Source organism: Rhea americana, unplaced genomic scaffold, assembly GCF_003343005.1.
Source record: "Rhea americana isolate MKP2758 unplaced genomic scaffold, rheAme1 scaffold_59, whole genome shotgun sequence".
In the NCBI taxonomy this organism is placed as follows: Eukaryota; Metazoa; Chordata; class Aves; order Rheiformes; family Rheidae; genus Rhea; species Rhea americana.
In genome coordinates this window covers 4,444,381-4,470,407 of record NW_028186745.1, presented here as the reverse complement: position 1 = coordinate 4,470,407, position 26,027 = coordinate 4,444,381, and positions in this window count along the sequence as shown.

Sequence of the window (26,027 nt, the reverse complement as noted above, 5' to 3'; positions counted from 1 at the left end):
TTCATTGTTAGACACTGATGCTTAAATTCTTTTTTTTCCTAGGAAGAAAAATACAATTTTGTATTTTCCTTTATTGTTGAAAACTTAGATAAGAATATTTGAATTAAAGCCTATATTTGCCTTCTTGCAGGGATCCCTTGTGCCCATCTGAATTGAGANAAAAAAAAAAAAAAAAAAGAAAAAGCTGTTTTCTTGTTAGCCATTTCCTTTAGGAATACTGAAGTCCCTCACCAAAGTCTTGGATTAAAATTTAAGTGCACTTCTTAAGAAGCACTTCTGTTTTAGTGCAGATAGATCTTGATTAATGAGGGATTTTGAACTGCAGCTGTCATATGTAGGAAGGGAAAGTTTTCAGTCTGTCATAAATCTGTTAAATTCTATTTTTTCCTAATTTCATCTAAAACATAGTCACACAACTGTATCCTTGTAGATCAAGAGTGTTTCTGAAAACAGTAAAACTCTTTGGATAGGTGAATTGAAGTTATAAAGAAGAAAAATCAGTGAGTTGCATTTTAAAGAGATGAGAAGTCATCCATGGCTGCTTGATTATGCATCATGGCAAAAAGTGTTTGTTTTAATCCGATTATTGAACATTCATCCATGATTACTAAACAATAGTTAATAACATTGTTGAGTCCTACTTCAAGAGCAAGATTAGATGACTCTAGAATGCAAATCATATGTCTTATTTTTGTTTATATGCATAGTTTTATTAAGCAAGCATATTTTACTTAACTGATGAGACATAGCCAGATTTCATTATTCACGTGCCTCTTTCATCATGCACTGTTAGTATTGCAAAGGTCACCTTGATAGATCTCAGTAGCCATGSACACTGAATATAAATATGAAATGTCATTTTTTGTAAGAATTTTTTGTATGGATTCCTCATGGATGCATTCCTAGTAATTAGATTTAACAATAAATGTTACGTGTGCATATAGGTATAATAATCAAAAGTAGAGATACCATTCTTCTTATTATTTTGCTTATCTGGTGTGATATTTCAATCTCCAGTTTTGCAAAACAGATTTTACAAAGGCAGACTCATTGATTCCATGAGATTTTGTACTGATGTCTCTGCAGTTCTGTAATGCCATGGCCTTAGAAATAGCCCACAATTATATAGTAGGTGTGAGGAAATAATATGTCCAAAACTCTTGTTTCATATAGGTGAAAGTTTATTCATATATTAAATGTATTAACTGCAGATAGCTGCAATTGATGACACAGTTGATGACACAGAAAGTCTTAAGCGCTCAGTATCCTGTGTTACATTTACYACATTTATTATTTATTTGTTCATCTACTAGGTGAAGAGTAGGAGAGCAGTTGTGTCCCTCAGTATATAGRAATATATAGTTTAGCTCCAATGTTTTCACTGCTCTTTGCTTTGTGATTTCTTGATTTATTTGTTAATTAAGCAACTACAATGCATGTTAATTCAATTTCAGACTAAGAAAAGCTGAAGTGAATAAATGTGTCTTTAAAAGGAGAGATGATGCTATTATTAGAGCACTTCTTCTAACTTCTCAGTTTATTTTAATTATTTACATAGCCGTAATTAAGCTATAGTGCACTTCTTCCCTGCATTAAAATTAAGTGGAATAAAATTATCACTTTTTAAAATAACATCAAATTAACTGTCATTAATAAGAATTTAATTACCATGTTTTACATTAGATATAATTAACTAATGATCTATAAATGTATATCAAACACAACTTAACTGTATAACACTTCACATAATAAGATAGCTTATCTAAGCCTGAGAGGTAATTAAAATATAATATGTACCATATTTCATTCTCTGTGAGCAAAAATAATTATTGGTCAATTAAAATGTATCAGACCAAATTTGCCCTTTGAAATGGCCTGTTCGAGGTCCTCTCCACAGTTACATATGCTTTCATGTCATAGTTTGGGATTAGAATATAGRGACAAGATTGAGTCTCCTCCCATTTGTGTCATTTTCGTTGTCGGCAGGCAACTATTGAGTTGAATTTGCTGGAAATGTTGGTTTYAGTTTTCTTGTTCTGTGATGTTAAGAATTTTCCTCAGTTAATTCATTTTATTATAATGAAAAATTTCTGTGATAAAATTTCAAGCTTCTCAGATTTCCTRGGTAGAATTTCTGGTCAAAACCAGAGAGAAAAGCAGGCTCTATATAATCTGTTCGCTTTGCAAGAATGATACTTTAAGGTTTCAGTATGGATATCAGGTATGAACTAAAACTACTCTGCAAGTCATTTGGAGTCCTGTTATACTTAGCCTYTGTCTTTCCTGTTGTTAAAAAAGTGAACAAACCAAACCAAAACCAAAGAAACAACCCACCACACTTCTTCAACTAAGCCACTTTGTTGATAAGTAGKGGTAAACTTGCATCTTAATATTTTAGGATAATGAATCACAGAATCACAGAATCAGAAGGGACCTCTGGAGATCATCTAGTCCAACCTCCCCGCTCAGTAGGKTCACCTAGAGCATGTTAGACAGGGTTGCATCCAGGTGGGCCTTGAATTTCTCCAGAGAAGGAGACTCCACAACCTCTCTGGGCAACCTATGCCAGTGCTCTGTCACTCTTACAGGGAAGAATTCCCCCCTCACGGTCAGGTGGAACTTCCTGTGCTTCAATTTCTGCCCATTGCCTCTTGTCCTATCACATGGGACAACTGAAAAGAGTTTGTCCCCGTCCCCTTGACACCCTCCCTTCAGGTACTTGTACACATTGATAAGATCCCCCCTCAGGCTTCTCTTCCCCAGGCAGAAGAGGCCCAGCTCTCGCAGCCGTTCCTCACAGGGCAGGTGCTCCAGCCCTCTGATCATCTTTGTAGCCTTATGCTGGACTCTCCCCAGCAGCTCCATGTCTCTCTTGTAGAGGGGAGCCCAGAACTGGACACAGTACTCGAGATGAGACCTCCCCAGGGCTGAGTAGAGGGGCAGGATCACCTCCCTCGACCTGCTGGCAACAGTCTTCCCAATGCAGCCCAGGAGACAATTGGCCTTCTTGGCCACAAGGGCACATTGCTGGYTCATGGTCAACTGTCATCCACCAGCACTCCCAGGTCCTTCTCTGCAGAGCTGCTCTCCAGAAGGTCAGCCTCYAGCTTGTACTGGTGCCTAGGGTTATTTTTCTCTAGATGCAGGATTTTACATTTGTCCTTGTTGAACCTCATGAGGTTCCTCTCCGCCCAGCTCTCCAGCCTGTCCAGGTCTCTCTGAATGGCAGCACAGCCCTCTGGTGTATCAGCCACTCCTCCCAGCTTGGTATCATCAGCAAACTTGCTGAGGAGGCACTCTGTCCCTTCATCCAGGTCATAATGTGCTAYGTGGAATTAATAACTCAGAGGAGAAGATGCAATGTCAAGAATTTAATGCTATTCTAGTCAAAGAGTTATTATTAGTCCAATTTGTTTCAACTAAGACTAATTTGAGCGGAGCAGATTCTTAGTGGAAGAGGATACCCTTCAGGAACAAAGGAGATGTTAACATCCACAGTTTGTGATTCTTCTGATGCTCAGATATTTTTGCACCTGCACTCCAAAGTCTGTAGGTCCTGCTGAGCTGTGTGAGCAAGCAGAGTTTCAGTACACATCCTGACACTCTGGGAGTTGTTGTATAGATAAGGTTTCGTTGCCATGCAGACTCTAAGACTCTAAGACTCTATTCTCCTTTATTTGTTCCATTGCTTCATTCATAAGTGATGACTGTCCTCCCATTGCTTCTCTATGCATACTGTGATTTCTCATGTTCTTCTACTAGTGAGTAACACCAAGCTGGAAAACACATTTGAATTGTTGCATGTGAGAAATATCCTTGCTGTGTGCAATCCTGCTGTATGTAAATGTATCCAGGCTACAGGCCTTAGCAGAAGACCAAGCAAAAGTCAAACTGTTTCTGCAGCAACAAGTTGCAATGAAAGGAATACAGTTCAAATTACCTGACTACTATTGTTCGTTCCAAAACTGATACATGCAAACTTTTTCATCTCTTCCCCTTTCTCTGATGTTATGCTTACCCTTCTTCTGCTTCTTTGACTCCTGAATTTGATGGCTGCAGCCTTGTTCAGGTGGAAGCAGGGCTTGAAGGAGAACAGGTTTTCAGCAAGCAGTCTGTGCTTCTTAGCCTTTCAGTGGCAGTGGGTACTAGGTGCTCTTTCCTCCTTGTGGAGGCTTTGCTTGGAGTCATGTATATTTGATAATGTAGTTGGCTTGCTTGGTCTTTTTTCAAGAGTTACTGCTAAAACTGACTTTACCCAATTCCCAAGGTCCTTTGCGGGCCAAGAATTGACCATTTTTGATTTGTGTTTATAGCCATGGCACCTCGGTATTGTCCTGTGCTTGCAGGGTCAAGGCCTCTGCTTGCATACTGTTCTCTAGTTTTAGGGTCCCTGTTACAATTACCTGTTTTTTCTTTAGCAGCTGTGGGGCTGGGATTTCCTTAGGACATATATTTTTTAGGACTGAAAATACAATGTTTTGTTAGCATAATCTATTTGCTAGCAATCTTTTTCCAGGGTCCTTAATAATTCACTGTACAAAAACAATAATTCATTAGATGACACAAAGAAACATACAGGCATAATGCTCTGATATAAACTCRTTATTAATATATCTATTAGTGCCAGTGTTGCATTATCAGAATTATTTCACACCATTGTACCAGTGTGTCCATCCTTTATGTCAGATGAGATGCTACAGAGCAACAGATTAAAACACAGGCTCTTGTTTGCTTTTAATCAGAGGCACCTGTCTTCAAAGCAATTTCATCAAAGTATAGAAGAATCATGCAGTAAGCATATTGAAATTCAAAGCAGATTTTGCACCAGTATTTCATTTTTTACCTTACCTCTACCTTCTTACCTACATTGATTTATCTGTCGGTAGAGACAGAAATTGAAATTGAATCTTTCCTTTCACATGCTTTACTATCTTTTAAAGCTATATGTGGCATTATATACTTAATAAAGATTTAAAGAGGTAAAATTTGTTCATTGATCCAAACATGGTAGACAGTTGTTAAAATGGGTATTGTTATAGCTCATCACTCCTGCCAGTGCTTGTTTAGAAAATATTAGTAAGCAAAATTATCAAGTTAGTCTTTAAGAAGTCCCATGATTTGCTGTTAATATAGATATCTGCTGAAAATTGTTAGCATATTTGTCTGAAATAATTCTGATTTGTTTTTAATTTATAGAATATGTAGGATTGCTTTTAAGTACTGACTGGTACTGTGAGAAGTTATATTTAGGCAGAAAATAATAATTAGGCTACTAAATATTAATTCTAATGCTAGTTATTAATATTAATACTAATATTAGTTGGGCCCCACTGCCCCAAAAGTGAGGCAGATACGATATACAAAACCTTGAATGCCGTGGAGAAGCTGAGTACAGAGCGATTGCTCCCCGTCGCTTGCAAGGCAGCACGCKGGGCGCAGCAGTAGCGAGCGCAAAGAGGGAAGGGGAGCTCCCTGCTCACGCAGCGCGCCGCTACGCGGGGGCGCGTTTGGTCACAAGACGTTGTCTGGGTGCAAGAGGATTAGTACCTGCAAGGCTGCCCTGTTAACAGTGAGGGATAACTGGGGGCATCCCGATATATGGCTGTTCTCGTGCTGCTGCGCAGGCCTGCGCTGCTGCCTGCGCCCTGTGTTTTGTGGTCTGCCCTGCGGAGAGGGGAGCGCGGTGCTCAGCCACCGGYTTCTCAGGTGCTGCGACTCTCCGGGCTTCGTTGCCTCAGAAACTGCCAGCCACATCCCATCTGCACACATGCTACTCCAGAACAAGCGAAAAAAACGGAGCTTGTGGAGATTTATGCTAGAGATTTGCTGTTTCTTTGGATGAATTTGATGGATGTATTTGGTGGTGACCAGGGAGCAAGACCAGAGGTATAAGGAAGAGAGCCATTGGTACCCATTGCTAGGGCCAAAAAAGTGTGCTTTGCACTAATCTGTGCATGGGACCATGCCTTGTTGGTATTGTAAAGTTGCTTTCTCTTTTCTTTTCTTTTCTTTTCTTTTCTTTTCTTTTCTTTTCTTTTCTTTTCTTTTCTTTTCTTTTCTTTTCTTTTCTTTTCTTTTCTTTTCTTTNTTTTTTCTTTTTTCTTCTCTTCTCTTCTCTTCTCTTTTTTCTTTTCTTTTCATCTTTTCTTTTCTTTTCTTTTCTTTTCTTTTCTTTTCTTTTCTTTTCTTTTCTTTTCTTTTCTTTTCTTTTCTTTGTCATTTCAACAAAATAATCTTGAATTTTGCTTAAGTCAAGACTGTCCAAACAAAATATGTCTGTTCCTTTCACTCATAAGGATTCTGAAAGTTTCAACAGAGATTAGTCATAAGAATAAAAAGTAGATAGGCATAATCATAAGTAAATAATCTTACTGTCTAGCCAAAACAGCCTTTCCAAGAGGCAGTGCGTCTAAGGAGGAGGGGACTATTTAATATTCAAACTATGTGAATCTTGTTTGAATTTCCTTCACAGTGCAGCTGAACATCACAGCCCACCAGTTCCTGTGTAGTCAGGTGTCTCCACTGGATGGTTGTGGTTAAGTTTAGGGCTAATCAGAGCTCTGTATAAGTCATAGGGTTACATGGCAGTCCTAATCAAAAGATCTTACGTTGTTCTTGGTAAGAACTATTCGGACTGGGCATTTTGTTGTCCATTTGATTAAGTCCTGCAACCCATTTATTTTTCACAGCATGTTCCTGTGCAGGTAGTAAATCATTACACATTTCTGACTTATTATCTCAGACCTCTTCCACTTTCTTCGCTTTCTGTTCCAGCCTGTAACTATATTTGTTTATTGTAAATTACCAGTTTTTAGTCCTGCAGTGTTCATTGGCAGATTAGAAGCTGTGTGGGATACAGATTGTCACTGCAACATTTYTATACTAGCTGCTCTAATGGGAACAGTTTCTGATGTGGGAAATCAAGTACTTCTATAGCATGCATTTTAAGTAATCAGACCCATTCAAAATGGGATCTGGGGRATGTTTCTGAATCATAAATCGCAGATGTCTGACTGCCACTGAAGCCTTCAGCGTAACTACTGTTTGTCTTTTTTAAAGTCTCACCTCATATTTAACAATAATTTAGAAATAGGAAACTGATATAATTTGTTGACTTTAAAAACTCTGCTAATCCTTCAGAATCATATAGTACAGTATATTCTCTAAGTTGTCTGTTTATGGGGAGACAGCTTTTTAATAAAAGATTATGTCCAGAGGAAAAGACACTAATTTTCAACAMTTTCCCTATGTCATTTAGGGAGCTTTACAGCCTCAGCTACTGTGTGCCAGTAGCATGGATTCCTTTGCTTAATCCTGGGCTGAATCCTGGCACCACACAACAAGCATCGGCCTCTTTCTTAAATAACAACATTCTTTCCGAGGTCAATATGAAACATTGTCTCCTGTATTTCTCAGACTCCAAGTGACTTTCATAAAATTTGAACGTATTTTTTGGTAGCACTTTAAGAATCAATAACATGGTGCCTCTAAAGAAAATTCTATCTTATATTTTGCTCTCTCCATTAAATTAATAAAAGTGTTGAGAAGGCAATGTCCTGGATGTTCTTTACTGCTGTCTCTAATTACTTTCTTTGAAATTTTATCCTGACTGGTACTACAGGCAATAACAATGAAATCAAAGAGATTTTATTTTTCCCTTTGTGTTGGGAGCGTCCAGAATCTAGCTCTGAAATTTGCGCTGCTGCACTTTTGACAAACACTGTTCAGTGAGATTGTGTATACCTGCCATATCTCTCCAAAGTTCACCTATAGAATGAAACTATGCATTTATATATATATATAAAAAGACTTACCTCTGGTCTTAAAGCAGGCTTGCTAGGCACCTTTTCTGGTAATAGTGCTATAGTCATAGTTTGTAGTTCGTAGTCACTTAAACGTAACAATTATGTAAGAGAAATAAGCAGTTTTGATGTTGTTTGGTTGAAAACAAACTTTCTGTCTCTGACTTTAGGAGAGGTGGACCTTTCCAATTCTGCACAATACTGTGCTGAAGTTTCCTGAGTTACCATTTGATATCTTAAATTCCTCCTCAAATCTCATGCATTTTATAAACACAGTCCTAAGAGAAAGCATCCTTTTTAGTGAAACAAAGGACTAGACATGGTTTTCTCTCACTAATAAGTGTGTGTTCTTGTTATGCTTGCAATTCGCAATATCCCAATTTATTTGCCCTAATTGAAACCTCTATACATGCTTTATTCAGTTACATTTCCCTGACTCTGTCTTTTTTATTCTCCAGTGCTAATATCACTGGCACTATACTGCATCTATAACCTGTTCCCTGGTGGACTGCTTTAGCTTTACAGTCTCCTTGCCTTTGCTGAAGCACTGTCCATTCTTTCTGCGGAAAGGTCTTTAACCTGGAAATGCTGCTGTCATCCTCTTTACCAGTGCTGCACAGAATTTGCTGAAGCCCACAAACCCTTGCAAAGCAATTTAATCCCATGTAGCCTTTGCATGGAGCATTTAAGTTGCTTGGTACATCACAGGCAGCTCCATGAGCTGCTTTCTCTTTTCGCCTCTCCTCTCCTCTCCCCTCCGCTCCCCTCCACTCCCTTCTCCTTCCCCTTTTTTCCTTTCCTTTCCTCACATATTGCTGAGCTTTGAATTCTATAATTCAATAAAAATATCAGAGCATAGGACACACTACATGAACTTTGCTCTGGAAGTTGTAAGTTATTTTGCTTGAAAAAGTTCATATATAAAGCTATACGTGATTATTCCAGGTCATCCATTGTTTCTGAAATATTTTTTTCTAGATTCATCTATCACACTGACTCTTCTTCAAGAAGAGAATTTAAAATGGAATATTGTTTCTTGTAACTTGTGTCTGTTGTAAGGTATTGTGTTCCTGCTTTCTGAGTATTCTGTGTTTCAGAATTTCCTGCATTGCTTTTATGTACAGAAGTTGTTAAATTGTGCAATATAATCTCAGTATCCTGTGTTCTGCAGTTAGTTGTAGATAGAATTATATTTTATATAATTTGTATTTATACTTCTGACCTTTCTGGATTGGTCTTTCTAATATCTCTTTCAAGTGAAGTTTTTTACAAGACTGGGCAGTTGGGAAAAATACTTTTCCCACAGTTTTTGCTGTGCTCGGATTGGCCTTTGCATATGAATGTATTATTAAGCTGGTATTTTTTTCCAGATTTCATATCCATGATGTAATTTACATTTCAGTTACTTTAGGATAGACTAGAAATATAGGCAGATGAAAGCCCCTGAAGGAAACCAAATTAACAAGTTAGGCATGAGGTCAAACTGAAAGTAAGCTTACAGCCTGGAGGCACTTCGGAACCTTCCTGCAGAAACAAATACGAGCACGCATGGGTACTCCCATATATTTTAYAGCAATAAAAATAATTAAAAACAATCAACCTTGAGCCATGAAGGTTGAAATTAAATAAAACCAAGGGGGACAACATATTAAAGTATATTTTTGTTCTTTTCGTAAGTTGTTAGTGTGTTTGCTTGTCACTAGGTAGAAAGAAGTATGAAAAAAAAGCTTTTAGCAAACAAGTGTACCCTTCAAGCTTTTGTTGCAGTTTCAAAGCCTTTAAGAAAACCTCATTATTTCTCTTCCTTTATGAGTATGTTCTGTGTCCATTATACATGCAGTAAATGTTAAAATGACATTAAAATGCACTCAGTTTTCTTACCTCTAGACAGTACATAATGGGTTTAAATAACAAATGATGTTTAATCTAGATAGATGGGTTTTTTTTTTTCCAATCATGTTTGTCATGAAGTATGAACTTCTAGAAGTACCTTCATTTTAAGGAGGAAGCCTGACTATGCCTCATGGAAAAAAGCCAGATTTCCTAAATACGAAAATAAGGAGCAGAAACAGGTTAAAAAAAAAATCACTTTGGCAGTATTTTACACACTGAGCTAAGAATCAGGGTAGAAACTGATAATACCTGAGTTACTATGTAATTTGTGATTCAGTTTACATCCCCAGTGCTTGAATCACAGTACATTTTAAAACAAAATGCAGATTGGACTATGTCTTATATAAGGTTAGCCATTTTCTTTGAAACTGTCAAGCATGCATATTCCTGTTTCCTTTAGAGAGTCACCAATACTTTATAAACTACCTTTTTATAGATCTCACCCGCTCTGCTGAAACAAAACAACAGCAACATTTAGGACCTCTCTGTCAAGTTCACTGGTAGGACCTGRTGATGGCAGCTACTGCTCATGTACTGCTGGACAGGATTTTATGAGTGAATTTGTATAGCTTGCGGGTAGTCATCTAATTTGTATCTTGAAAATATATTTAAGAATTATTATTAGTTGGTATAAGTAAGTAATAGACAGAAATGTAAATATAATAAAATCTCTTACTGTGAAAACCAAAGGCAGATCATACAATAATTGCAGCTATTTTAATCTATAACTGACAACTGAATATGCATTAAAAATCATGGTAATGTTTTTTTTTCATACAGTCAAACTGACTTTTTCCACTGATAAGMGTTTGAAAAAAAGCCAAATTCCAAAAGGCTAGATATGGAATCGCCCACTTGAACTGATTCTGCCCTATTTCTGTTGTTGCTTACTATTGACTTTGTGATGGTGATTGCAATGTTGCTGGCTCTAGCTGCTTTATTCTGTAGGGACCTAAGACATGTTTCTTCAGTGCTTATGAGTGACATTTGTTTCTGCATTGATCTGGCTTGGAAAATGAAAGTACTAGTAAATACAACTTTGTTGTGAATCTCCTTTTAGTGCTTAAGTTGCATACCATAGGGTTTAAGTTTATGGCATCTCTGGCTTAGTTAAAAAAAGTTGCAACAATTAATTGTAATATTTTTAAAAGATCTAGAAAGACATAGCACTATGTCTTTCTAATTAGAGACTAGAATTCTAATTAGAGCTGCTTATGTGCTAGTCCAGCATGTGCACTGCAAAAAAAAAGAAAAAAAAAAAAAAGAGAGAGAGAGTGCGCTAAAGGAATGAGATACAGAAGTGAACCTCTCATGATTAAAATCATAGAAAATTGTGAACATCAAAACTACACTGCTATGATTGCTTGTAATGCAGTTTATGTATTGGGAATTCCAAGGCATACATGTTTTACTTGCCCAGGGCCAGAGAGTACATCAGTGGAACAACTGAGAGTAGCTATTAAGAGTTCCCCAAATGCTCATTCTTTTAGACTTTGGCTCCTTGAGGATATGGAGTAATGCATTTTTTAAACTGTGGACAGCAATAAACAGTTTCAAAGAACTTTTAACATATGCCTGAGAATCTAACCAGAATAAGTCAGAGCACAATTTTAAAAATGTAAATGGAAAAGAATGTACTCTTGCTCCTTAGAARGTGAGTTTTTATAATCAGATTACAATGGAATGTGTACTTGTTTAAAACTTGTTTTATTAGTTACTCATCACTTTGCRTAATGAATCAGTTTAGTTAAATTAGTGTTAAAATGTTATAGTGATAAGCATTTCAGAAGAAACTACACAAAGCAGTTCCACTGTAGGAACTAAATTCAGAAAGCTCGAATAATTGAAATTAAAAAAAAAAACCCTGGTGCATGGAGTAGACTAATTCCTGTAATTGTGAAATTACTCTTAAGAGTAAGATCAAGAACRAGATTTACAAGGAATACAAAACCTGGGAGCAAATCTCTCGCAAGATTTTTTTTACCTGATGTGTAACTGTGAAATGAATTATTCTGATATATGAATATATGGGTATTCACAGTTCTCTCAGAATTGAGATTCTTTCTTCCTGGTGCTGATGGCTAGCTACTCTGCAGATTATAAAGAAGTAGTATATGAAATGAAATAATTTATACAGCTAAATGAGCTGCAGTTTTTTATAAATGTTACAGAACTAGTATATCTATAACTGAGGTAATATTTACATCCCTTTATAYTAAAAACCTCAAAATTTAAGATATTGATATTTAATAAACTTACCAAAATGTCAGTAAATAACAATGTATGTATGTATGTAAAAACATATTTTATGCTAATACTGATATTGAACAAAAGGTCAATTGGCATACTTTTTATGCCATAATTGTTGCTAACATACTGCTTCATACAAATGTTGTCCATACAGAATGTTCTTATCACTGAGTTGACTCTTCCTTGCAAATCTTTTTAAAAAATCTTATTCCAGTGGATCACACAGAGATAAATATTCAAATTTTAGACATTCCAACAGCTGAAAATGGAGCTAGCATTAAAGTTCTTCATTATCCCTACCTCAAAATAAAATTCAGAGAGGAATGRTACATAATACCAGTGCAATTAACAAGCCACCGAGTACCCTCTCTGCTTTCTTTCATTCAGAGTGGTCTCTGAATGGTCTTACTTGAGAGTGGTCTTTAAATTCACATGCATTTTCTTGAATGAAACAAAAGGATAGAATCACTGACTAGTTCTTCCTTTTTTTTTTCAGCAACTCTTAATATTTGGCTCTCGCATCCTGTTCTTTCTGTAGAGTTGGCAGACACTCATGCAACTCTCTTAGCTGTTATGAAAACAAAACACACACAAATTCTACAGTTTATATAAATCATTAGACTGTAAACTGCTTGAGAGAGGAACCATCTTTTGTTTTGTCTTTATTTAAACCTTAGTAAATGGAACACTGATCTGYTTATTTGAGTTGGAAACAGAATTGCAAAGTTAAGAATTAAGCAAGGAATTTAGCAAGGAATTCTCCAAACTTCCATTTTATCAAACTTAGAATATTTTATATAAATGCATTTGTTTGGATTCTAGGAATATTTCTTAGGTCCAAGATGGAATTTTGTATTTTAATAGTAAAGAATGACATAGAATAGGAACTAAACTGAGAGTCCCAGAGTGCAGTGATCCTTTAGTGCAGTGGAYAGCAAGAGGTACACAGGAGATGGATCACTGGTCCTTACTTTTCTTCTTATTGTTGTTGCAATGCCAACATATTTGGAAACCTCATAGTCTCCCCGACATTAATTTTTTCTACTAGCCTTTCACTAATTTGTGGTAAATAAAAAGATTAAGTTTTATTCAAGATGCTTCTGACTTTAGGGATAATCCTCATACTTTCAAAAGAAAGTACATTGAGAACACCTACACTGAATTCTCTTTACTCTATCTCCTGAAATAGCTGGCTGAACTTTGTTCATACTGTCAGAGGAACTCTGGAGCCCAAACAGAACTGATACTTCTTCTGTTGCTAGTCTATCAAATTTTATCAAAAAAAAATCAGCAAAGTGAGTAATTCTTAATTAGTGTTATTTTCAGAATGATATATGACCGAAATAATATAAAATGATTTTAGCTTAATCAATAGGCCAATTGATTTTCTGCTTTCCTCAATGTATCTGACGCACGTAGTAACTGCTGTTTGAACAATGCACAATAAATAATTTATTCCAAAAAACTTGGAAGGAAATATCTTTCCCGATTAACAAGATTTTTGAGGCATAAAATTTTCCCTGCAGATAAAGTGTATGCATGTTTGATTGTTTTTCAAATTGTGTTTTGTTCTTTCCATAAATGTATTTCTGTTGATACTGTTTTAAACTCTGTGTCGTGATGGTTCTTAAGATCCAGCCTTCAAAGACTGCTAGATCTTATTCATCACCTATTACGGTAATTATGGGATTACCCATATTAGCACTTCTTCTCTTGTGAACAGCATAAATATAAACACACCTTACTACTTGGTCCTGCTTGACTGAGATTCAGAGAAATAGGAATCGTCTTCATAGGTAAAGTCAATGTGCTTGATTAAAATGATCTTGAACATTCAAAATGTGAAGTGAATGTCCATAAATTTAAGCATATTTAAACATATGTGAACTATCTCATTCAGAATTAAAGTGACTTTAGATGGCTGTTCTTTGGTATTCAACAGAGTGAACAGCAGCTGGGTGGTTAGGCTTTGCATAATAAATATATTTATCAGCAGAGATAGCGATGCTGATGTGGATGCACAGGAAGGCAGAGCTCTCCGTCTCCTCCACGGTTCATTCTCTAACATGCTGCCTGCAGAGTTTTAACTACGTGCTGCCATTTAGTAAGGCAGACTGTAATGAGGCTGTATTTTTTTTAATACTTCCTGACAGATAACTATCAATTAGCTGTAAACTGACTTGAAGACAATTTGTGAATATTCACCAGAATCTCCTTTAATACTTCCCTGGGAAGTATTACTCTAATCAAATCGAATCAAAGAGTTTGTCAGCGAGGCTTTCCAGATCTTTCTCTACTTTTCAGAATTATATTTTAAATCAAAATGAGCTGTGCCTTAACAAATGATCCTGTAGACAAGAAATTAAGAGTATCTAGTTTTTTTTTTTTTTTTTTTTTTAGTGACTCCAAAACCAGACTTTGCTTAGTTTTAGTGTACATCTTGCTCCCTAGTTTCCAGTCCTACTAGCAACATGGGATTTAAAAGCTGGTCTGTTTTTTAGGATGTTCAGAAAGATTATCTAAGTGAATTGCTCCGATGGTAGGATTGCACAAGTATCATAAGGGTATGATTTGTAAAGTTAAAACTTTACTGCTGGTAAAGAGACGTACTCGTCGCTTCCTTGCTGTTAGCTGTGTTATTCAAAGGTGTGAAAAGCCCAGTATGTTTTCCATAGGCAAATAAGAAAATTCAGTATGGAGTTGAAGAGAAACTATAAAAAGATAAATCTGCACTGTCAAGAGTTTTATAGAGTCATTTTTTTCAGGACTGACCTGCCTTTAGAGGTATCATTTCAGGAAAGTTTAGCTCCCCAGAAGACAGGCATGGGATTTTTTTTTTCCATTTCATTCCCATATAGGCTTCAATATATAAATATGGACATCATGATATATGAGCATACAGTCCATAACAGCATATTTTGTGTGTCTGCTTTGTTGAAACATAAGTATTAGAAATATACAATGATGAGAGGAGGAAAGATAGATTCAGGGATATATTTAAGTATTTAAAGAGATTTGGGAAAATGTATTTTTCTTCCAAAATCTTTTGGAGTATGAAATGAAGATAACACTGTTATTGTGTTGTTATATCAATTTTGCTTTAGTCTCCAAAAGATGCCACAGTTTAATTAATTACAGCCAAATACTTTAGTATGAGTCTGAAAAGGGTCATAGAGTATTATTACAATTTGATAATGCGTATTTTGTTTGTTTTGATTTTTGTTTATTTTCCTCTGAGTTAATTAATGAAAGAAGCAAATACTGCTGATTCAGCTGTAGAGCATCATTCCCCAGAGATGCCGTTGTTCCTAGGTAGAGCTGTAGTGGTTTGAAGTCGTACGTCATATCCATGTAGGATTGAGTCTGCTGACTCTAGAACATGGGACAAGGTCTCTCATCTTTGGTCATGGCCACTTGAAGAAAACTAACATTTTCATTTAAATGATTACATCCGTGCTCTGTGTAAATATTTTTGAGTGGTGCTTCTCAGCCACTTTCATTTATGATTTTTTTTATTTTTTACTTTTTCTGGATCCATATTTTTCCTTCTATAGGCCATTGGTCTTTATTTCACTGTTTCAGAAATGGGATAATTTATTTCCTTCATTTATATTTTTACCTTGAAGATATGATTCATCCCCTGGAGTCTTTACTCTTTCTAAATTACGCTCTAGTCTTTTATCACTCTCAGTTTTTCCGCACACTTTTTATCCTCTTCATCCTTTTTATCCTTTTAGGTTGCTATTCTTTGGATTTTATCTAACTCTTCTATATTCTTTTTAAAATGTGCAACCAGGCATCACAAAGTAAGACATAGACTTCAGAAAATTCAGAAAAAGAAGCCCCAAACCTCAGACCTTTACATCTGGAGCTTACAGAGACTCAACATTACTAGGAATACCAGTCATCAGTAAAAATTGATGCATAACCATGACATTTTCAACCTCTAGCTTTTAAGTAAACTTAATCAAAATGCAGCCCAAAACTTTGGAAGCAAACTGCAATGCTTTTTCAAGTGCTTATGCTTCTCTGAGACAGCAGCATTTTAATGAGAACCTTTACAAGAAGAGCAAACACAGAGGTCTACACTACTAGGTGATACCTGGCAGGTACCTTCCTGGGGAAGAGTCATGCTCATCGCCACTGGATCTGCATGTAAACTATTGTGTTAAGATAGGGGGAACACTTTGGAATTTTTTAGAATTTTTTCTAGTTTGAGTATAGAGATGTTAAATCATGTGCCAGTAAAAAAGCAAAAAATATTCAGCAATATTTTCAAAGTATGCAAATATACACCAGCTAAACATCTCCCTTATATCAATATATCTAGATTAGTATTTCAATGAGACTATGTCTGTTTACAACCAAATAATGATACAGTTCAGATGCTCAGTGGGATTATTCAGATCTGGCTATTTATTCTCATATAGGAAAATAATGCAGTCAGTTATTTAAATTAGTGGTGGAAGAATGCTATGAAATGCAGATAGAAAACACTGTTGCTATCATGCCATAATCCACCTCAAATATCAAAAATTCCATTTCTGTGAAGATCACTTACATAGTTAAAACATGACAGCTCAACTCTTTTTCACTATATATATTATGGTTTTAGCAGATCTTCTTTTTAACATCTGGGTTAATCTACCAAGAGAGTGTACCATTTTGATGTCATCTTCCTAATACAGTCAAATAATTTTATTTTCTTTCACCATTTTTTGAAAAATTTGCAATCATTTTTATGAAAAATAGAATACATCTAAGGTGATTGTTTATTTCCTCAGCATTTCAGAACAAGTGCCTGCACATAAAAAGTCATCACTTCTGACAGGTGTTTATTATAATAGGAGGTTAGGAACAGTTAATGAATATTCAGGACAAATTATAGGTAATGCAAATTCTCTTAGTTGATTTGTTGACTGCATACTTTTGTTTTCAGTTATCTTTTTGTTCTATCTTAAGGTTAAATGGGAATAAAAGAACTTCATGAAAACAGAGAAAACACTGAGAACGAGCACAATATGTCAATGAATATGAACAAAGTACCAAGAAATTACACAGAACATTTGAGTTCCTCATGAAGTTTTGGCAATACTGTGTATAATGTATGTGGACCTAGTAGTAATTAGTAAAATGATTATAGGACATCATAATAATTAGGAATTAATGCCAGGTTTGTTTTAGATACGATAGAAGCTACAAGAGTGTTATTTTTCACAGGCAGAGCACTGACTGATGTCAGTTGGGAATACTATACTGCACTCCCTGAATCATTCTTAGTGCTGATGTAAATTAAAATCTGACTCTATAAAATTTATAAACTTCTACCATATCTTCCTTATTATCTTCTCTTTCCTAGTATTTATAGCTGAAAAGGTTAAAAAAAAAGGCACATTTTGATTGTAAATAATTTGATCATGAATGTAATTGATAAATTAATATGAAACACTTCTCAGATTTGGCATTTTTGCATTTATCTTCTCAGATTCTATATTACACCAATTTTCCAGTACAAATACTGAAATGAACCTTTTTGTGCTTTATTTTGCTTAACAAAATGACAAATACCTGAGCCAAGCAAACAGCAGAGTAAGAAAATCAGCATAGTATAGAGGAATGAGTTCACAAAATCAGCAGAACTTCAGCCAAAAAGCTTAAAAAAAACCCAGACAAAATGAATTTTTTTGTGTTTTTTTCTGTGTCTATATGGGAATGTAACTAGTAATGTATAAGGACACTTTTTCAGAAAAGATTTGTGGATTCATATTGTAAATTTGATATTTGATTCACTGACATCACATACTGGAAATATGTTTTCTTTAAACTCTTCTTTGGTTGTCAAAATATCAATATTTTATTATATGCTTGCATTGTTTGAATTCTGAGCTTCCACCTGAAGTTTCATATATCCATTTCTTTTTCATCAGTCTCCACAAAATTAGATCATACATATCAGAATTGATAGCAGAAATTATATTAAAGATTCATGAAATGAGAAACTAGATTGATGAGAGAGATTCCTCATGGTTCTACCTATATTGTGCATGGTTATACAGTCCTCCAACTAAGTTAAATTTTGACAAATGACAAATATGACAGAGGTATTTCATGCTTCCATTTGTTTCTACAGATAATCAGTTACTTATAATGATATCTTACCAATATTTAATGACAGTAAAATGGATTTGTTCTGTTCCATGTATAGAAATGTGCATGTTATGTGCAAAGTGTGTTAATTCAAAAATATTTCAGCTTTTTAATAATACAGCAATAAAGCTCCCAAGCTTCTTTAAGCTTTTTTAATTTTTAACTGTACATTTCTGTTATTTTTACATTTTATTTGTATTCATCTGCAGTCTTGTGACAGTGCTAATTGCTTTACATACTGACCAGATACTTTGAGATATGATTTTTTACCATTCCCTCTCCTTTAGTCTTCATTCCAGCTAATTAATATCAAATATTTAAGATAAAAACATGACCCTTTCAACAAGTGGTGGTGTTTATGCTACTGAAAATGTAAATGGAGATTTATTGAATTTAATAAAGCTAAATTCTGGAAGACATTTTTGTGCATGCACAAGTATTTCAGTATAGTCAGAGTTAGTCTTAAAATAGTCATGCACATAAAAGTCCTTTTGTATGAATGTTCCTAAAATAACATTTGTGTTTAAGCTTAAAAAAAAAGTCAGATAATAGTATTCTTAATATCCTAACATAATCAACAGTTAGGCATTTCTATAAAATACTTTCCTTATGTCAAAGCATAAGGACTGCTCTATGGTTTGTTCCTGTTGAGTGGAAAACAAACATAGAGCATCCAACAATGACACAAATTGGGAAATATGAAATAAAACAAAACATAGAATCTACAATTAGCAGAGAACTAGTAAGACTAATAAATCCAGTAAGACTTGAAATCTAATGCCAGCTTCCCTGGAGATCTCTAAGTGTCTTTGTTATTCTTAATGATGGATAGGATGAGTAGAGCTTTAGAAAGTCTGAAATGAGAATTTTGATCATTTACATTCCGGTTAAATGTGGGGGAATACCAATCATATAAATATATACTCACCATTTTTTATTCCTGTTGAGCTCAAAATGAAGTGAGAATCAAAACTACAGGTTTCCCATCCACATTATTATCTGAGGAAAATGAGAATACAGTGATACATAAATGGAATTTTTGGTGGAATTTACAAAATTTTAACTTCTGCTTTCTGACTTGTTAATAATTAGAGAGTCATAGRACACATCTGCTTTAGATTATTCAACTAGCAAATACTTAATTAAAAATATTGACTCATTTTAAGATAATAGTGGGGATAGAGAGAAAGCTGGTATTTTTCTAGGGCAATATATAATTTACTGAGGGTTGTGGAAATCTCTGGAAATTCCTAATTCCTATTTTTTTCATGAGAATTTAGGCAACGCAAAATACCTGTGTCAGGGTGATTATATGAGGTGGGGTGAGGTCTTGTGGTTGAGGAACATATACCAAAACTCTTTAGATAAATCAGTTCAATGAATAGGAAAATAGTATACAGTTCAGTAAGTAGCATGCACTCAGTAGCTGAAAGACAGTGAAAATATGAATATGGGGAGAACTAAAAATGTTGTTGCTGTCTCCCACATATTCCTACATAACTCACTAGCTAAGAAGGCCAAAAGAAATTTGCTAGACTAGAGCAGAAGGTGCTTTTATATCTTTTTTTTTTTTTTTAATTTCAGCACAGAAAGTAAAATCCATGTCATTTCTCTTTTTCTATTGAATAATCCAAGCATCCCTATAAAGAATAAAAAAACTTAATTTCAGGCATGTATCATCTGAACCTTGAACTGGGGGACCTAAGTGAAAACAATGAAGCAAAACTTAACATTGTATCTTTATGTAAAAATGTGAATCAAACCCCTTGAAACTCTTAGGTTACCCATTACTGAATCCAATAAACAGTTAATRTAGGTGTGCAAGTGTTGTCTGCAGAGTAAATAGGCAAAGAAAGTGAAACTGGCTCTGCAGTAAAACAGAAGAATTCTCCTTGTCTTCTCACTCAATTTCCAAAATATCTGGCAAAAGAATTAGTGCTCAAACTGCTAATCTGCTTCAGTGYACTTTTGACTGATTTCAGTCCCAACTGGTGAGCATATCTGAAGACTAAAACCATGGACAAATACACAGATTTACCCATTTAACAGTAAAAGCTCTGGCAACCATTAATTTGAACTCTATTGGAGTGTATTACARGCTTAGACTTTACCAGGGATTTTGCAGAAGGATTACACTCTTGGCCTTCCACAGGACTTTACACCTAGTCAGACTAAACTGAGCTTTGCACAAGTCGTAGTTTGCCTGGGCTCAGTGGGGATCTCTGACTGCCCTGAACGTGRCTCGGCCTGAGGCCAAATGAGGCTCCTTGAAACTGCAGGCTCAGGTTGCTATAGGTCATGGTGAGTCTAGATTTAGGCACCTGAGCCAAAAGCAAGTGAAAAGAGGAGACAGTCTCCCCTGTGTGTCAGTAAGGGCTTTCTACTCTGAGGAATGGGCAGCATTATACAGATAATCGATTCCTGTCCTCCTTCTCACTATACATAAGGCTAATGACGTCTGAGGTATAAGATATTGATGCTATTAATAATGCAATAATGCAATAGCGTTGACTGTATTCTTGCACACCTCTTTCTCTATATGGTTTGTCCTGATTTCAAATTCCCTATTTTTGTTGTAAAGCCTCCCTGTTTTCTGCATCTACCCACTCCATCTCCTTAGGATTACTGTGAAGCTAYCTGAACACCTTCTCTTCTACAGCTGGGAAGGGCTGTGGGAGGTTCCCTCCTTCCTCTGCCAGTGATCCTTCCCACTGAAGTGTGGCCAGAAGTGGGGGTCTGTGAGTTCCATTGGAAAGGCTGAGGGGAACAGCTCATGTTGGGGCACCCTCGAGCTGTGTGGGGAAAGAGGCATCTCTTAAAGGGACTGAAAACCTCAGGAAGCAGTCTCAGCCCTCTTAGCAGGGGGAGAAGCGGAGCAGGGAGAGAGGAGAGTAGTCCTTCMAATCCCACTGGCTCTAGACACTAGCAGGAGAGAAGGATACCTCATTTGACAGTCAGATTTGCAAACTAGGAGAGGAGCTTAGGAAGCAAGCAGGAGATCTGCTGGAATGAGGACGAACTCTGGGAGATAAAGCAGGAAACTTGAATAAGAGGAGGGGAGGAGAAAGGAGGAGAGGAAAATGAAGGAGAGTGAAGGGAAGGGAAGGGGAGGGGAGGAGAGAGAAGGAAAAGGAAGGGGCCATGGGGACAGAAGAGACTGAGATTGATGCTAGTGGATGGGCACAGGTGGTGCCTGGAAGGGGAGATGTGATCAGGAGTGCCACAGCAGGAGCCAGTTTTGAGAGAACAGACCAAGGAATGGGACATCTGGACAAGTGAAATTGGATAAAGGAATTTTGGACAGAAATTGGGGAATGACTATGTAAGAAGAGAAGGGGAAACTAGGGAACCTAGAGAGTATGATATAGGGAGGTGGTAGATGAAGCATGTAAGGGAAAATGCCTGAGCTGGGAGCAAGGAGCTCAGGTTTGAGTGAAATGGTTGTAGCTTAAAGACATGGCCAGAGAAAATGGAGTAGAAGAGTCTATATTTATTTGCAARCACTTACTTCCAGACCTCAAATTTCACCATTCCTCTGATGTTAGCAAATACACATTTCTTTTTCAAGGGCAGTATCCCACTRTTTCTTATTCTGGTCTGTAGATGATAACTACCCCTACTTGCAAGTAGTCACTTGCTCCTGTTATCAGTTACTCTGCTTGAGAGATCCATGAATAATCTGTATTTTTAATCATGATGAATTTGAGAGTTTTTTCTAATTTGTTTTTAAAAACATAGAAATTAAATGCATACTGTGTAGTAAAACAGTAGAGCTAGTTGTTAAAATTATTTTTATTGTAGTAATACAGGAAGTTCACAGCTTCCGTTCTGCTCTTTCCTGTGTTCATTATGAATCAGTCCTAAAAACACAAAGACTGTGCAGAATTGTATGGGCTGTATGGACCAACCTGGGCTGAATCTGAATGCAGAAGAAGAAAGATACATGGAGGAGGCAGTTTGTATGCGTATGACTTTGATGCCTGTTGAAGTAGGAGCATTTCAGTAAGCAGTGCTTAAAATAAAGAGTCCACCTTAATYTAAAAAAATGTAGAGAGAATTTCTGGTCTATGGGTTTGTACTGGTGATTATTACCCAAAAAGCAGTACAAGTAGTACAAGGGAAAAAACRGTAGAGTGATTAAAGGAATCAAACATTGCCCTGCAGTTCTAGATTTTATCCATCTCTGCCACATGGTACCTATGTGAATACTCTCTTAGAACAGCTTATTTGCTATGTAGCAATGAATGGTTCCTTATTTGGAAGTTTTGAACTTGAAATCTTGAAGTCTAATTGGCGACTAGTGGGAACACGTCACTGAAAATATCAAGTGCTTCATGTAAATGTACATATGTAAATATGTACATAATTTAATACTTGAAATTGGAGGATACTTATGATTTTTTTCTGTGCTTATATTCCTTTTCTGTAAAATGGAATAATAATGCACTTTTGCCTCATAGTGGTGTGGAAATTAATTTATTGATAGCTATGAGGAGTAAAAGAACCTGAACACTATAATTTGTGTTCAGAAAATGGTTTGAAGGGTCTAAAAATGAAGCGGAAAGAGGATGTTGAGTAATTTCTCATTAAACAAGCACCACCCATGATATGGCTGAATGCAACAGGAGTTCAATGGAAAAATAGTATGCTACCATGTCGATAAAACATKTGTATGCACAGGAGGTTGAATACTCTGGGCTGAGTTAGCTTTGCAACATGCTACGAGTTCTTTTAAATTAGTTATTTTATATCTAATAAATATAATTTTATTCCTGGTTTGTGTTCAGAAGAKGAAAAATGGATTTCTCTTTTACAAAGCACGTCCATATACATTTATAACAGAGGGAACTACTAATACCTTACTTATAAGTTGTGATCCCACTGACATCAACACAAAACTTTTATTGCTTGATTATTACTGGGATTTCTCTCCACGTGATTTTTTTTTTTTCTTACTGCTTTTAGAATGTAAAAATGCTGAGACAGGTATTACACAGTTATACACATTTATATTTTAAGTGAACAAGCGTGCTATTCAGATAAAAATGCTATCTTTCTGATGGAGTTAGTATTTCTATGGTTAATAATTTCTAATTCAGGAAGGTATGTCTGTCTTTATCTATATCACTATATTTTCAGACTGTTGATGTGCAGAGTTTTTATTTATTTTATTTTATTYATTTATTTATTTATTTTTATTCCTGGGTAACCAATATTGTAAAACATACAGGAAGTTAAAATCACTGAGGGGAAGTATACCAATGTATTTAAAACCTGAATGTTCAGTGAATGTTCAACAATTAGACCTTGTGTGTGTATTTTTATATCTATCCTCTGCTCCTTGCACTCCTTTAAAACTGCTCCCACCCATCTTTAATCACCTCTTCTTAGACAGAAAACCATGAGAAGCATAACTTCATTCCCATTATTCTTGTGTCCTTAGCACAGTCAACCTTGCTGTTTTTCTTAATTTTATCCTTTCATGGCCTCTGTACAATTATTTTCTTTATGCTTTTCCCATTGCCTAATCACTCCTCCAGCGTGTTGCCATATTCTTAACATAGATGGGCTTTATCTAAGATTTAGTTAATATTTTAAATATACGTATTAAGATTATTTAAAATATATATCAACTGTAAAGCTAGTAAAGAAAAAATCTATAGGATAATATACAGTAATAGGAGGAAGGAGCACCCAATAAAGTTACGTTTGAACTTCCTAAGCCAAATTAAAATTTAGTATTTTAGTATTTCTAATACATTGACAGTAAATGAATAAAAGCTTACAAGTTTTTCTATTAAAAATAGTTTTCCTATCTTAAAGGACACTATTTTTTCTTTTGATGAGATTCTCATTGCCTCTTTTTGCAGAGTAAAATATTCCAGCAACTTTCTCAATTCATTTACATAATTCTCTGTTTTTCACATTTGGAGTCTTATTTTTACTAAATCCAAATCAGTGAAACTCCCTCTCCCAAGAGAATCCAACACCTAATGAAATCTAACCCCAGCATGTCCCCATAGGTTAAAGACTTCTTCCAGTTGTAGGAAGACTTGTGATCCTGAGCACAAAGTGATATGAAGATCTTAAAGTTGTTAAGACAGCCAAGAAAGAGAAATCYATCTAAATTTTTCTGCTTAAAAGTTGATTAGTATTTAATAAAACATAATGATTGGTTCATTTACTTTAATCTTTATTTGGTAGATGAAAACTAGAGGAGTTTGTAAGGGTTCATGCTTCAACATAGCTAGCATTCAGATATAATGATGGTGATCATAGTGTCAGATCAGAACTACAGATGCTTTGATTTTGTAACTGATAAGAGTGCAGGAACTAAAAATAACCAGTCAAGCACACATACAAAAAAAAAAAAAAAAAAAAAAAAAAGATTGTTGCAATCTTGTTCAGCAAAGTACTTAAACACATACTGTAATTCCTTCCACAGAGAAGTCGTGAACTTAAGTAACTGGATGCATTCTTTGTTAAATCTGGATCTAGCTCTCTGCTGTCCAAGAGAGTTCTCACTGCACTCTGACATGGTCTCTCTTTCAGTGCAGGCTGTTTGATTATACAGAGTAGTCAAACAATGTTTGACTTGTTGCTACAGGAAATTCAGCTATTTCCTTTGGAGAGCTGATAATGYCTGGCAAAACAGCAGTTACAGATTCTATCGAGTTAAAATTAGCTGATTGAGAAACATTTCTTGAAATATATAAGGTACGTATTTTTCTTTAGCTTAGAACKGCTCTCTTTTTCAAAAACTTTTAACTAACCTTTTGTTTAAAATGCAAATAATGCTAATTTGTGGACTGAAATACATTAAATATATTGAATTCAGAGAAAACATGGAATGGAATGGAAAAAATGTAAGYTTTAATGACATATTAATGCATAGCCAGACATTTTTCTTCCATTATTCATAACAAAGTTGAGTTAAGGAGCTCAAAAGCAGTGCTGATTTTTGGAAACATAATTACTCAAGATTTCAGTGTACTGGTTAATTATCAAAGACCTTTTAGAAAAGGAAAAAAATGYTCTTCTCCCCCTTGAATTCAAAATATTAGTCATAGTCAAACATTATAAAATTTTATTTGTGAAATATTTAATTGAACTGACTCTCTTCCTTTTTCTTGTCTTTTCACCTGTCCTTATATGATCCATTAATTTCCTTTCACCTAGAAACCACTGGACTGAACTACATGCCAATGAAATCAATAAAACCCTTTTGTTTATATAAATGGAATTCTGATAAAGGTTATATATTTTAAGATTAAAATTACAACTCTGTAAAAGATTGATCAGAACTAAGGCAAATTCTTTTCCCTTTTAAAATTTTCCCTTCTCCTTTCCTTCCTACTGCTTTCCTTTTCATACAGTTTTCCTATCCTAAATATCTATAMGGTGGGTAACTGTCGACTTTTTGTTTACTGTTTTTTCTTGTAGTCTTCATTACTATTTATGTCTTATACTGTATTTTATTATTGGTTAGAAAAAATGGTCAAAAATTTTGAAATAGTCACAGAAGACCTGACCAAATGATCGTAGTGGGAAACTCCATGTTACATCATTACCAGTCAGTTCTTCACTAAATTGTTCTCTACCTGGAGAAGATAGTGATTTTAGTTTTTATTTGCCTTTGAGTAAATAGATGTTCCATATAAGTACAGTTTTGTAGAAAAGGGGGATAAGCTATCCTATCATTACTTTTATTACTGCCCAAGGCAGGGAAAAGAAAAAATGGAGGGAAAAGGAAAAAGCAATCCTTGTTCTGTACATTCACAGCCATACATTGGGTGTGCATTCATACAAACCCTGGAACAGCAACTCAGTACATTGTATCAAAGGCTCATCTGACACTAGATATAACTTCTTCATTTGTAAGAGGTATCTTAAGGATATCTTGATTTGCTTTATTTTAACTGAACAATCAGGAGT